The sequence below is a fragment of the Rhinoderma darwinii genome, chromosome 2 (genome assembly GCF_050947455.1).
Source record: "Rhinoderma darwinii isolate aRhiDar2 chromosome 2, aRhiDar2.hap1, whole genome shotgun sequence".
NCBI classification, from domain to species: Eukaryota; Metazoa; Chordata; class Amphibia; order Anura; family Rhinodermatidae; genus Rhinoderma; species Rhinoderma darwinii.
In genome coordinates this window covers 449,163,050-449,175,068 of record NC_134688.1, presented here as the reverse complement: position 1 = coordinate 449,175,068, position 12,019 = coordinate 449,163,050, and positions in this window count along the sequence as shown.

Sequence of the window (12,019 nt, the reverse complement as noted above, 5' to 3'; positions counted from 1 at the left end):
ATCGTAGCAGCAGAGTGGATGAGATTTCAACAAATCTTATCCACACGCTGCGTAAATTATAAGCGGAAAAACGGCTCAGAAATTGATCTACATGTCAATTGTAGTTGCTGCTTTTTTGTTGCAGGTGTTCCCCATTGAATTAAATGAAGAGGTACAAATGTATCCATCTTTATATTGAATTTTAACACATTAAATACACAGTGACAAGCAACTTTAACTTGACTTTTTCAATGGCTTTTCAATGGCTTTTGTTGTGTGATATCACCCTGCAGCAAGTTATCAAGATTCAAGAGTCAAGATAAAGATGGCTACATCCGTAAAACCCACAACAAATACAAGATGTTGTGATTTTTGCAGGTAGAAAAGTTGAGATTCCGCCGGAAAAAATCGCAACTCAGAAAAAAATAATTCTACCTACCCGGAATTCTGCGTTTCTTCGTCCAGGCCGGCCTCCTGAGATGATGTTTCATCCTAGGAGGCCGCTGCAGCCAATCACAGGCTGCCACTGTCACATGGGATAAAACGTCATCGCAGAAGGCTGGGCTGCAGGATGGCAGAGGGATGAGTCGCCATGGTTACGGGGAAAGTATGAATTATTTTTTTTACGTGCAGTGTTTCACAGCAGACATTCCGGCCGAAAAACTGCATCACATTTTGGTGCGGTATTTCGGCCGGAATTCCCTGTGGCGACCAGGGCAGATATGTGGTCTGCTTATATGCAGCATTTCTGCCCTGCGTGAATACACCCTTAAAGTTTTTACTTGCACAGCAATACTTCCTTTTTTTCAGGAAACTCAAGCACAGCCCTATCCCCTTAAATAGAGCTGTGTTGCAGTTTGCTGCACAACGGGTGACAGGGAGCGCTGCTCTGCAGGTAAAAAGCTGAACAGGTTCGGTAAGTATGATACAGGTCGAACCCGCACCGATCTTAATCTTATGGCAGATCTTAGTGATACGCCACAATATTATGTGATGTGAATACCCCTAAATAAAATGTAAATTTAAACAGATATCTGCAACATGAATGCAACAGAAAGCCTCGTTCATATAGCACCGCCGTGTACACAGAGCCTGTATGGCGGCACACAGAGTCCTTACAAATTCAAACTACAGCTCCAAACTCAGTGAGCCGCTGTACAGCACCATATTACATTGCTTCTAGTGGAGAAAACCTCTGTAATATGCCATTCAATGGAACAAGCCACAAAGTCTTGCAGCCATATTGTTCTCACATATACTTCCGATTTCATACAGAGGGAGGGAAAAAAAACGCTCAGTATGAAAACATGGACATATAGAGGTACAGTTTGGCTCCATAAACTTCTATGGCTGCCATGTTATTGTTCTGTTTAACTTGAAGTTTATATGGAAATGTATTATGGTCATGTGCATTATGAGTACTTATTACACCAACCTGAGGTGTAAAGATGAAACTAGATGCAACATACATAGCAAGCTTTAATAAAGAAGATAAAATAGTATTTTGCTGTTGTAAAAAAAAAAAATTATTCCAATACAAATTTGATATTGCATCAGAAACATACAGTATCCAACACGAGCTTGAGTCTTCTGGGAAATGTTATTATTAATCCACATAGAGTAGCAGCTGTTATATATTACTTTACACTCTTTGCTTGATATGCCGAATTAACAATCAATACATTCATATAATATCAGGCTGACAGCTCAAAGGCCTGAACTAAAACATTGCCTTAGGGACTATACTTGGTCCATTTTTATGCAGTATATAAAAATAATAAATAAAAAATTATATATATATATATATATATATATATATATATATATCTACAGCACACAAGAAAATGGTGACAGCACTCTGCGAACACCAAAGTCACCTAAGCCGTTAACTATAAATAAATATCCATTACTGCTAAATCTACTTACAATAGGGAGGACCTTGGCGCATATTTTGGTCAAAATATGTGAGCCCACCTGCCACGACAATGCAACCTCTTTGAGGTGGTACAGTACGCTGCACATACACCTAGAACTGGGACTAAGTCTTTATATATATATGGGGATGGTAGGAACCAGCACTCCTCCCATTCTGCCCTTGCTGATTTTAATTAGTTCAATGCTGGTTCCTACCATCCCCAGATATATGTAGGCTTAGTCCCAGTTCTGTGTGTATGTGCAGAGTAGATTCCCACCTATAGAGGACGTCTTGTCGTGGCAGGTGGGCTCAGACAATTTGACCAAAATGTGTGCTGAGAACCTCCCTATTGTAAGTAGATTTAGCAGTAATGCATTTTTATTTATATTTCGTGGTTTAGGTGGCATTGGTGTCCGCAGTGTGCTGTCGCCATTTTCTTGTGTGCCATATAAATTTGCAGTCACAGGCATTCTTGCACCTTTATACACGTTTTGTTTAATTTTGTTGGAATGTGCTGTTCAAACTTTTGTGTTGTTTAATAAAGAGTTTAAAAAGAATTGGGCCTAACACCAATCCTTCTGGTACCCCGCTGCTGACTTCAGCCCATTTTAAGTAAGTGCCATTTATAACGACTCTTTGTTTTCGGTCCCTTAACCAATTCTTTACCCACTTACATACATGGTGCCCCAGTCCCTGTGTCTGTAGCTTCAGAACAAGAATGTTGTGTGTCACAGTATCAAATGCTTTTACAAAATCCAAATAAATCACATCCGCCGCATAACCAACATCCAGATTTGCACTTTCCTCCTCTGAGAAACCGAGCATATTAGTTAGGCACAACCTGTTTTTCATGAATCCATGCTGGTTATCAGTTATTAGACTCTTCTCCGCTACATACTGTTGCAGTTCATCTCTTAAAATACCCTCAAATATTTTATGTTAGCGATGTAAATGAGTTAATCTTATTTGTATGTATCAATAAAGATTGATTTTTTTCTAGACTCTTGACTTTGTCTTATGTCTGCATATTATTGCAAGCTTGGACAGTACAGGTTCACTATGTCAGAGCTGTATCTGCAAAAATAAAATGTTGCCGTAGTCTCCGCTTGTATTCAGTGCTTCTTCTTTCACATATCTTACATTAATTTTCAGTCTATGGACAGTGGGTGACATTCTCATATTTGGTATCAGTGTGCTTGAAAGATTTTTGTCTTTTAAAATATACCGGAGGGAATTTATTAAATACTAAACGCCAATATTCTGGAAAAAAAAAACAAGATGCTTTTTTTTTAGCATACGCCTGTTTTGCGCCAAAATGTTCAACTTTTAACTTAAAAAGTTGCGCTTGGAACATTTTTTATATAAAAAAGTGGGTGTGGCTTTTCAAAAGGGGCTATGGTCATTATCATCCTGACAAATTCACTATGGCGTAAATGATGGTGCAATCTATGCTAGCTTATAGCTTGCGTAGATCACATTTTCTGGTGCCGGAGATCGGCTTGTGCCTCTAAATGAATTAGCCGCATTTTACTCCAGCATTCTTTATATTAAGTTTGATGTATGAAACATCCGACCTAATAAATCCCCCAATCTTGATAACGTGTAAAAACTGTCACATACAGTTTTTTTTTTAGTAAATCTGCTCTTGAACATAGAGCACATACTATATCTATATAGGGTCTGGCTGACAGTGTTTGCAGGTTGCAAAGAGTATTGGGTTTGGGGACGAGGTTACATTGTTCGGTAACTTGTTTTAAATTTACAAAGTGTGTGCAATATTTTCTGCACCAAAAAAACTGTCAGACAGTCTATACTAGGGAATACTAGGTGTACAATAACAATAAGAACAAAAGCATGCAGATAGAACATTTCCAACTATTTTGCAAAACTTATTTGACATTTTACGCTTTAGTGAGCAGGTTCCAAAATGTTTTACTTGCATCAATTTTACATACGTACAGTCTTGTGACAACTAGGTGAATTTGTCTCATGTCCAGTAAACTTTGCACCATTTTTTTTTTAAGAAAAACTAAAATCTAAAGATCACCTCCAGCACTGATGGTGTGCTGGACATAGAATAAGCCAAAGACTGGATGTGATCTTTTGTTGTTTTCAAACGAAGGCGCTCCTGATGAGGCAGGGAATGATTGTTTATTCGAGGGCAGCTGAAATCAGAGAATGAAGCAGTAATCAATGCTGAGTAGAATGTTATCAAGAGAGCTGCATACTGTATGTATCGAATAAATATTAGGGAGGAACGTGGCGATCAAGGCAGGAAATACAGTATTGGGAAGAGCAGTATTAGGACAAACTGGATAGGGAAAGACTAATGTTTGTACTGTTCTTAACTCTATTCTGTCAGATTTTCACCCCCTTCTGTTCTATTATCAGGGCTACATAGAATTAATAGTAGTCCTTTCTGAATTTAAACAAAGACCTTATATGCGGCGCAGGCACGAAGTACACCACGTCTAGTGTCAGGAGGTTGTGTTCTGCATCATATAATAGGCCCTGAGAAGATCGATGCCTGATAAGATCCGAGGGTGAGAAGCTGAGAAATGAGGTGAGTATTTATTTTTTCAGTATTTATTTTTTTCAATTATTACATTTTTTTTTTTTTATATACGATCAAGGGGGGTGGGGGTGCTACAGAGCATGGCATAAGGCATGCATGTACCCTTTTAGGACCGTGGTTACAGAGTGTAATCGAATGTAGAATAGTTAATAAATTACCCCCTATATGCCACGTATTGTATTCTCCCTGAGGGTATGTTCACACGGCCAAATTTCAGACGTATACGAGGCGTATTATGCCTCGTTTTACGTCTGAAAATACGGCTCCAATACGTCGGCAAACATCTGCCCATTCATTTGAATGGGTTTGCCGACATACTGTGCAGACGACCTGTTATTTACGCGTCGTCGTTTGACAGCTGTCAAACGACGACTCGTAAAAATACAGCCTCGTCAAAAGAAGTGCAGGACACTTCTTTCAGACGTTTTGGGAGCTGTTTTCTCATAGACTCCAATGAAAACAGCTCCAAAAACGGACGTAAAAAACGCCGCGAAAACGGCGTGAAAAACGCCGCGAAAAATGCGAGTTGGTAAAAAAACGTCTGAAAAGCAGGGTCTGTTTTCCCTTGAAAACAGCTCTGGATTTTCAGACGTTTAGGTTGACTACGTGTGAACAAACCTTGAGAGTAATGCTTCTAAGGGAGAAAACATCCTTAATATAGCAAGTCACCATTTTTTTTCCACAGATTCTATATGAATCCCTGAAACAAAATATGTTTAATTGTCTACATATATAATCGGACAGTGGTACAACTTGGGCTCATATCAGGCTATGGGCTGCAGTACTATGAATCTGTACAGAAATCTGTCATTTGGCCATGTTCTTCATTGCTGCTGCAGCTACTACTACAACTGCCACTAGAACTTATTTATCTATACTAATTAACCCCTTCCCTACGCAGCCATTTTTTTAATTTTTTTAATTTTTTGCTTTCCCTCCCACCCTCCAAAGGCCATACATTTTTATTTTTCCATCGATATAGCCGTATGATGGCTTGTTTTTTGAAGGATGAGTTGTAGTATTTCATGGCACCATATAATGTGTTGGAAAACAGTAAAACATTTCTTTGTGGGGTGGAATGGGAAAAAAACAGCAATTCCTCCACTGTATTTTGGGTTTTGTTTTTACGGCATTCACAGTGCAATAAAAACTGCATGTTAACTTTACTCATAGGGTCCATACCATAATGGCAATACCAAATATATATATATATTTTTTTTTATTTTTTTTGTTTTATTATTTTTTCATGGAAAAAAACTAAAAACAAAATTTGTTTAATGTTGCCATATGCTGAGAGCTATGACTCTTTATTTTTCCATCCATCAACTGGAAACAGGGTTTAGTTTTTGCAAGGCGAGCAGTAGTTTCTATTTGTTTAACTTTGGGGTATCTGAGAATTTTTGAGCACTTTTTATTACATTCTAAAACATAGTGATTCTGGCATTTTCTTTGGGTTTTTTTTCGGCGTTCACTTTGCAGGTTAAATAATGTTATATTGTAATATTTCTAACTTATACGGAATATGTATTGCAGTATATCGTGATTCTGGGCTTAAAAAGAGTACAAAGATGGCAGACCTGATGTTCATCATTAGACCCCCAGACTTCAATGATAACTATTGGCACCCCGCAATCACAACATGGGGGGCTGATGGAACATTAGAGGTTGCCACCCCCTCTTTCTAACGGCTTAGATGCCATGATCGCTACTGGATCCCACTCGTTACACTGATGTTTCAATTGTAAGATACAGCCGACACTTGTTCTATGGAGCGGTTATTGCCGATGTGCCCCTCCATACTCCCCCACTTGACCTCCTCTGTAGATATATATGGCAGATGTCGGGACAGGGTTAATATTATTATTATTATCTTTAGAAATTGGGGTAAACTGTATGCACAGCGAAGTATAACGTTTTTTGTTTATTTAAGTATTTTATGTTCCCTATTTCAAGACATTAATTTTGGAATTGGGATAATTTAAGAAAAAAGAGCAGTTTTACTAAATCAATCGCTATGTGGCTTTTAATCAGAATTCAACTGAAATTTTCAGCGATCACATAAAAGCTTCATTGTTCAGAATGATAATAGCCCAATCTTAAATGCCACTTTACATCAAGACATTCTTATAACATAAACTTTATATAACCATATAAAAGCAGAAATGAAGTTTCAGACTTTCATCTATTGAGAGCTAAAATCATATGACTATTTTTAGCAGATCAACATAATTATTGCCTGCTTCTACGCAGTATACTCCATTATCCACTTTATTTATCTAAAATAAAACAGATGACAGAGTTGTGAGTTTGCACTTGAGACCAGACTTTACAAACAGATGTTCACTAAGTTTGCAGAACCCTTGATTTTGCATGAAATAGCTGTATTGCTGCCTACACTCTCTGTAAATATATTGTATGAATATATTGTATTATATTAAACAGAGAAAAACATACGCCATTTTAATCCTCCAGAATATGATGTAACAGCCATCATTGTTTTTGTTTTTTTTTAAACTCTGCAAGATTCACATAAAATCTGTTATATATTCAACCTGCAATACCCGTGTTGGCCACATTGTGTGCTGTAACAATTATGACCATTAGAAATCTAAATCTTACTTCACACTTCCTGTACTTTTCCTTGTCTCTGAGATAAAAAAAAACCACATGTTACAATATTTGACATTTTGTAAAAAAAATTTTTTATACAACTATTAATTATTAGGGAGTAAATGTTTATCTCATCTTAAATAACAACTATTGTAAAAAGCTCCATACCAAGCCTGCATCCAACTGAAAGACATTTGGAAGGAGCATTATATGAGGGTTGTCACTGACAGTCATCTTTTTGAGCCAATCAGCGTTACTGTTACATTTATCCTCACAATGCTCCTCCCAAATATCCTAATCAGTAAGTTGCAGACAACGTATATGACATTTCATGACAGTGGATCCTTAAAGATACAAGTTAAATCCCTTCTAGATGCATTTGCTCCTAATGTATTAGAAGCATGACTCTGGCCAAACTTGAGTATATTTGGTATTTGGCACTGCTCTTTAACGATAATTAGAGGATTACATTGTGACGTGTATGTCATTGGTTGATTGTTCTACATTAGTATATGAACAGCTTCCTGTTTCTAGAGAATTTCCAGTTATTCACTACTACACTTGATACAACTATATGCAAAAAAAAGAAAAGAAAAAGAGAGAAAATGTATATAGTAATCATGTACTGTAGATAAATATTTTTCAATGGCAGACATAACCTATTCAGTCATAACATTAAAACCAACTGCCTAATATTGTGTAAGTCGTCTCACGCTGCCAAAACAGCTGTTACAGACTCCAAAAGCCCTCTGAAGGTGTTCTGTGGTATCTAGCACCAAGACAATAGCAAAGATTGTTTAACCCCTTAATGACCAAGGCTTATTTTTAGTTTTTTCCACTGTCGCATTCCAAGAGTCATAACTTTTTTTTTTTCCATCAAAATAGCCTTATGAGGGCTTGTTTTTGCGGTATGAGTTGTTTTTTTGAATTGCAAAATTTTTGGATGCATATAATATAATGATTAACTTTTATTAATTTTATTTTAGGAGAGAATTGAAAATAAGCAGCTGTTCCAGCTTTGTTTTTCACATTATAAATTTACACTGTTCACTATGCGGCATAAATAACATGTTACCTTTATTCTATGGGTCGGCTCGATTACGGGGATACCAAATATGTAAAGGTTTTATGCTTTCCTACGTTTGCACAATTAAAACCCTTTTAAAAATGTATTTGTTTTGCATCGCCGCATTCCAAGAGCCGTACTTTTTTTTTATTTCTCCGTTAAAGTAGCCATATGTGGGCTTATTTTTTGCGGGTGTAGTCTACATTGGGACTATTTTGGGGTACATGGGACTTATTGATTAAATGTTATTTTATTTTTTGTGGGGTGGATGGGGGAAAAAAATGAATTTTGCAGTTGTTTTTATTTATTTATTTATTTAGACTTTTACTAAATAAACCACTTTTTATGGAAGAAAAAAAGCGGTTTTATTTTATTTTTACTGTAATGTTTTTATTTTATTTTTTCATAAACTTTATTGAACTGTTTTAAAAAAAAAAAATTGTCCCACTAGGACACTTCAATTTGCGATCTACTGATTGTAGATATAATGTTTTGGTATACTTAGTCATACACCTTAAATGCCACGGTCGCTAATGACAGCGACATCTAAGGCTGGATTCACACAAGCACATTACGTCCGTAATGGACGGACGTATTTCAGCCGCAAGTCCTGGACCGAACACGCTGCACTGCCACTGTACCCACAAGATCAGCGGCAGCGGCTCTCTGATTCCGGCAGTTTAAACTCTTAGGCTGGATTCACACAAGCACTATACGTCCGTAATGGACGAAACATATTTTGGCCGCAAGTCCCGGACCGAACACGCTGCAGGGAGCCTGGCTCCTAGCATCATAGTTATGTACGATGCTAGGAGTCCCTGCCTCTCCGTGGAACTACTGTCCCGTACTGAAAACATGATCACAGTACGGGACAGTTGACCTGCAGCGAGGCAGGGACTCCTAGCGTCGTACATAACTATGATGCTAGGAGCCCGGCTCCCTGCAGCGTGTTCGGTCCGGGACTTGCGGCCGAAATATGTTTCGTCCATTACGGACGTATAGTGCTCGTGTGAATCCAGCCTAAGAGTTTAAACTGCCGGAATCAGAGAGCCGCTGCCGCTGATCTTGTGGGTACAGTGGCAGTATCCGCAAGATCAGAGTGACGGATATATCTGTCACAAAGCGGGATCTGGCACCCGCTCGTGATGGATATATTCGTCACTCATTGTTAAGGGGTTAAGTCCTGTATGTTGCAAGGTGGGCCCCTTTGTTTTTCCAGCACATTCCACAGATGTTTGATCAAATTGACAACTGAAGAATTTGAAGGCCAAGTCAACACCTTGAAGTTTTTATAATGTTCCTAAAACCATTCCTGAATCATTTTTGCAGTGTGGCAGGGCGAGTTATCCTGCTGAAAGAGGCCACTGCCATTAGGGAATACCATGGCCATGCAGAGTTGCCGACTTGATCTTTTAGGATAATTTATACAAAAAACATGGACGACCAAATTTTTTACAGACAAATTGGAAAACCTTAACGAATCATAATGGTTACATGTAATACATGTCTATAGCTTAGAACATTGATTTAAACACATTAGTAACATGTACTGTGACCTCTAAAATTATGATAATTACAATCCCAATAATCTGCACATATTACTTCAAAATTATTACAACGCATACATTATTTTGACGGACACTGAAAAATATCCCCTATATTTACTAACTGTCCAGCAATTTATGTACGGTTTGCAATCCTGTTGCCAAGAAGGGATGTACTTGATCTGCAACCATGTTTAGATACCACCATGTCAAAGAAACATCCACAAGACCAGGCCCTAAGGTTTCCCACCAGAACTTTGTTCAGAGCATCATGCTGCCTCCACCACCTTGCCTTCTACCCAGTGCATTCTGGGTGCCATTTCTTCCCCAGGTAAGCAACAAACACGCCTCGAGCGTTCCACATGATGTAACAGAAAATGTGAATTCTCAGACCAGGCCATCTTCTTTCATTGCTCCATAATACAATTTTGATTCTCATGTGCCCAACGTAGGTTATTTCGCAGGTGGACCAGGGTCAGCATGGGCACTCAGACCGGTCTGCGGCTTACCTAGCTTTGAACACAGCGAACTGCGATGCACTATATGTTCTGACATCCTAATAAGATTAACTTTTAGGGTATGTTACACGAGGTCATTAGGTCCGTAATTGACGGACGTATTTCGGCCGCAAGTACCGGACCGAACACAGTGCAGGGAGCCGGGCTCCTAGCATCATAGTTATGTACGATGCTAGGAGTCCCTGCCTCGCTGCCGGACAACTGTCCCGTACTGTAATCATGTTTTCAGTACGAGACAGTTGTCCCGCAGCGAGGCAGGGACTCCTAGCGTTGTACATAACTATGATGCTAGGAGCCCGGCTCCCTGCACTGTGTTCGGTCCGGTACTTGCGGCCGAAATACATCCGTCAATTACAGACGTAATGACCTCGTGTGAACACACATTAATTGTACAAAGAATAACTAAATTTGCTAAAACCATAATAACCCTTTAAATGTGCCTGGTCTACAATTGCATTGCTCTTTCTGCAGCCCATTACTTTACAATCACAGGTTTTGTGAAAAGGGGTGGATAGAAATACTTGCTCTCCTGGGATACTTGTGGAGGATTTGTTTATATATTTTTAAAATAAAGACAAATTCAGATCGAGTAAGAGGAGGATAAGGTTGTTCAACCCCATGAATTTTTTTTAAAACAGCTTCCAGTGGTGTACAATAACAAAAAAAGTTATGCTCACCTTATTAATCCCCTGACGCTCCCATGCCGATGCTTTGTTGGTTCCCCTGTCCTCCAGCCATGACGTATCAACACAACATGTGACTATTGTGGCCAGTGATTGGCTACAGCGGTCACATGGAGCAGGAACAACAGAAACTGGTGGAGGACCAGGGAAGCAGCAGCACAGAAGCGGCAGAGGATTGAAAAGTTGAGTATTACTTGTTTAATTGTTTAACACCATTGGAATATATTTTTGTTATAAAAATTAATGGGGTCCGACAACCCCTTTAAGGGTGGAAATGCTGTGAGGTTTTTTTTTTGTGTGTGTGTCTACCTTTAGTGTTCCTTTGTACAATTGTACAACAAGAGGTTGTGTCCCACTTTGTACAATCAATTTTTGATAGAAACATCCTCTAAGGATAAGTTGATTACTGGCTGTCACACTGCAGCGATCCCCAGCAATCAACTGTAATCCGTAGGGGAAACAGGCAGCAAGTGTTCAATTTCCCAGCAGCGCCACCACAGGAAAAATTAAGCATTGCACAAATTCCATTTAATCAATGGTTTATCAGTGCAATACATGGGCATGAACATGGCAGGTCCTCTAAAGCAAAATACTCTCTTTTTAGCTGCTCTCTGCTCTGGCTAAAAGATTATGGTCCTGAACGGTGGACACCCCTGTCTATTAACTCTAAACCAGATGACATTATCATTTTTTTACATTTTGTAAAGCTAGAGACTACATAGAGTGGACACTTTCTTCCAAAAGTAATTATTTTAATTCGATAATATTTCTTTCTGAACAACCAATACACTCCGAATGAATGGTTACATTAGAGCTGACAGAGCTATGATTATTAGTTTATTGCCTAAATGCTAATTGAATGGTTTGTGTTGCTCTCATTAAAACTTTTCAAAATCTAGCAAGGGCAGATGAGACGTGTGTATGATTACAGTTTTACAAGGCAGCTGACATTGGCCAGTGTCACTGACACAAATTGACTTAGCAAAGAGAATACATTTTCCATTTCATCCATCATGCCTTCTTTTGACAAAGACAAATTATCTATGAAATCTCTCTGGAATATTTTTATTCCTCTTAAGTAGTAAAAGTCTGTAATGTTTTCATTTTAATAGTGGTGTCCTTTTGATAC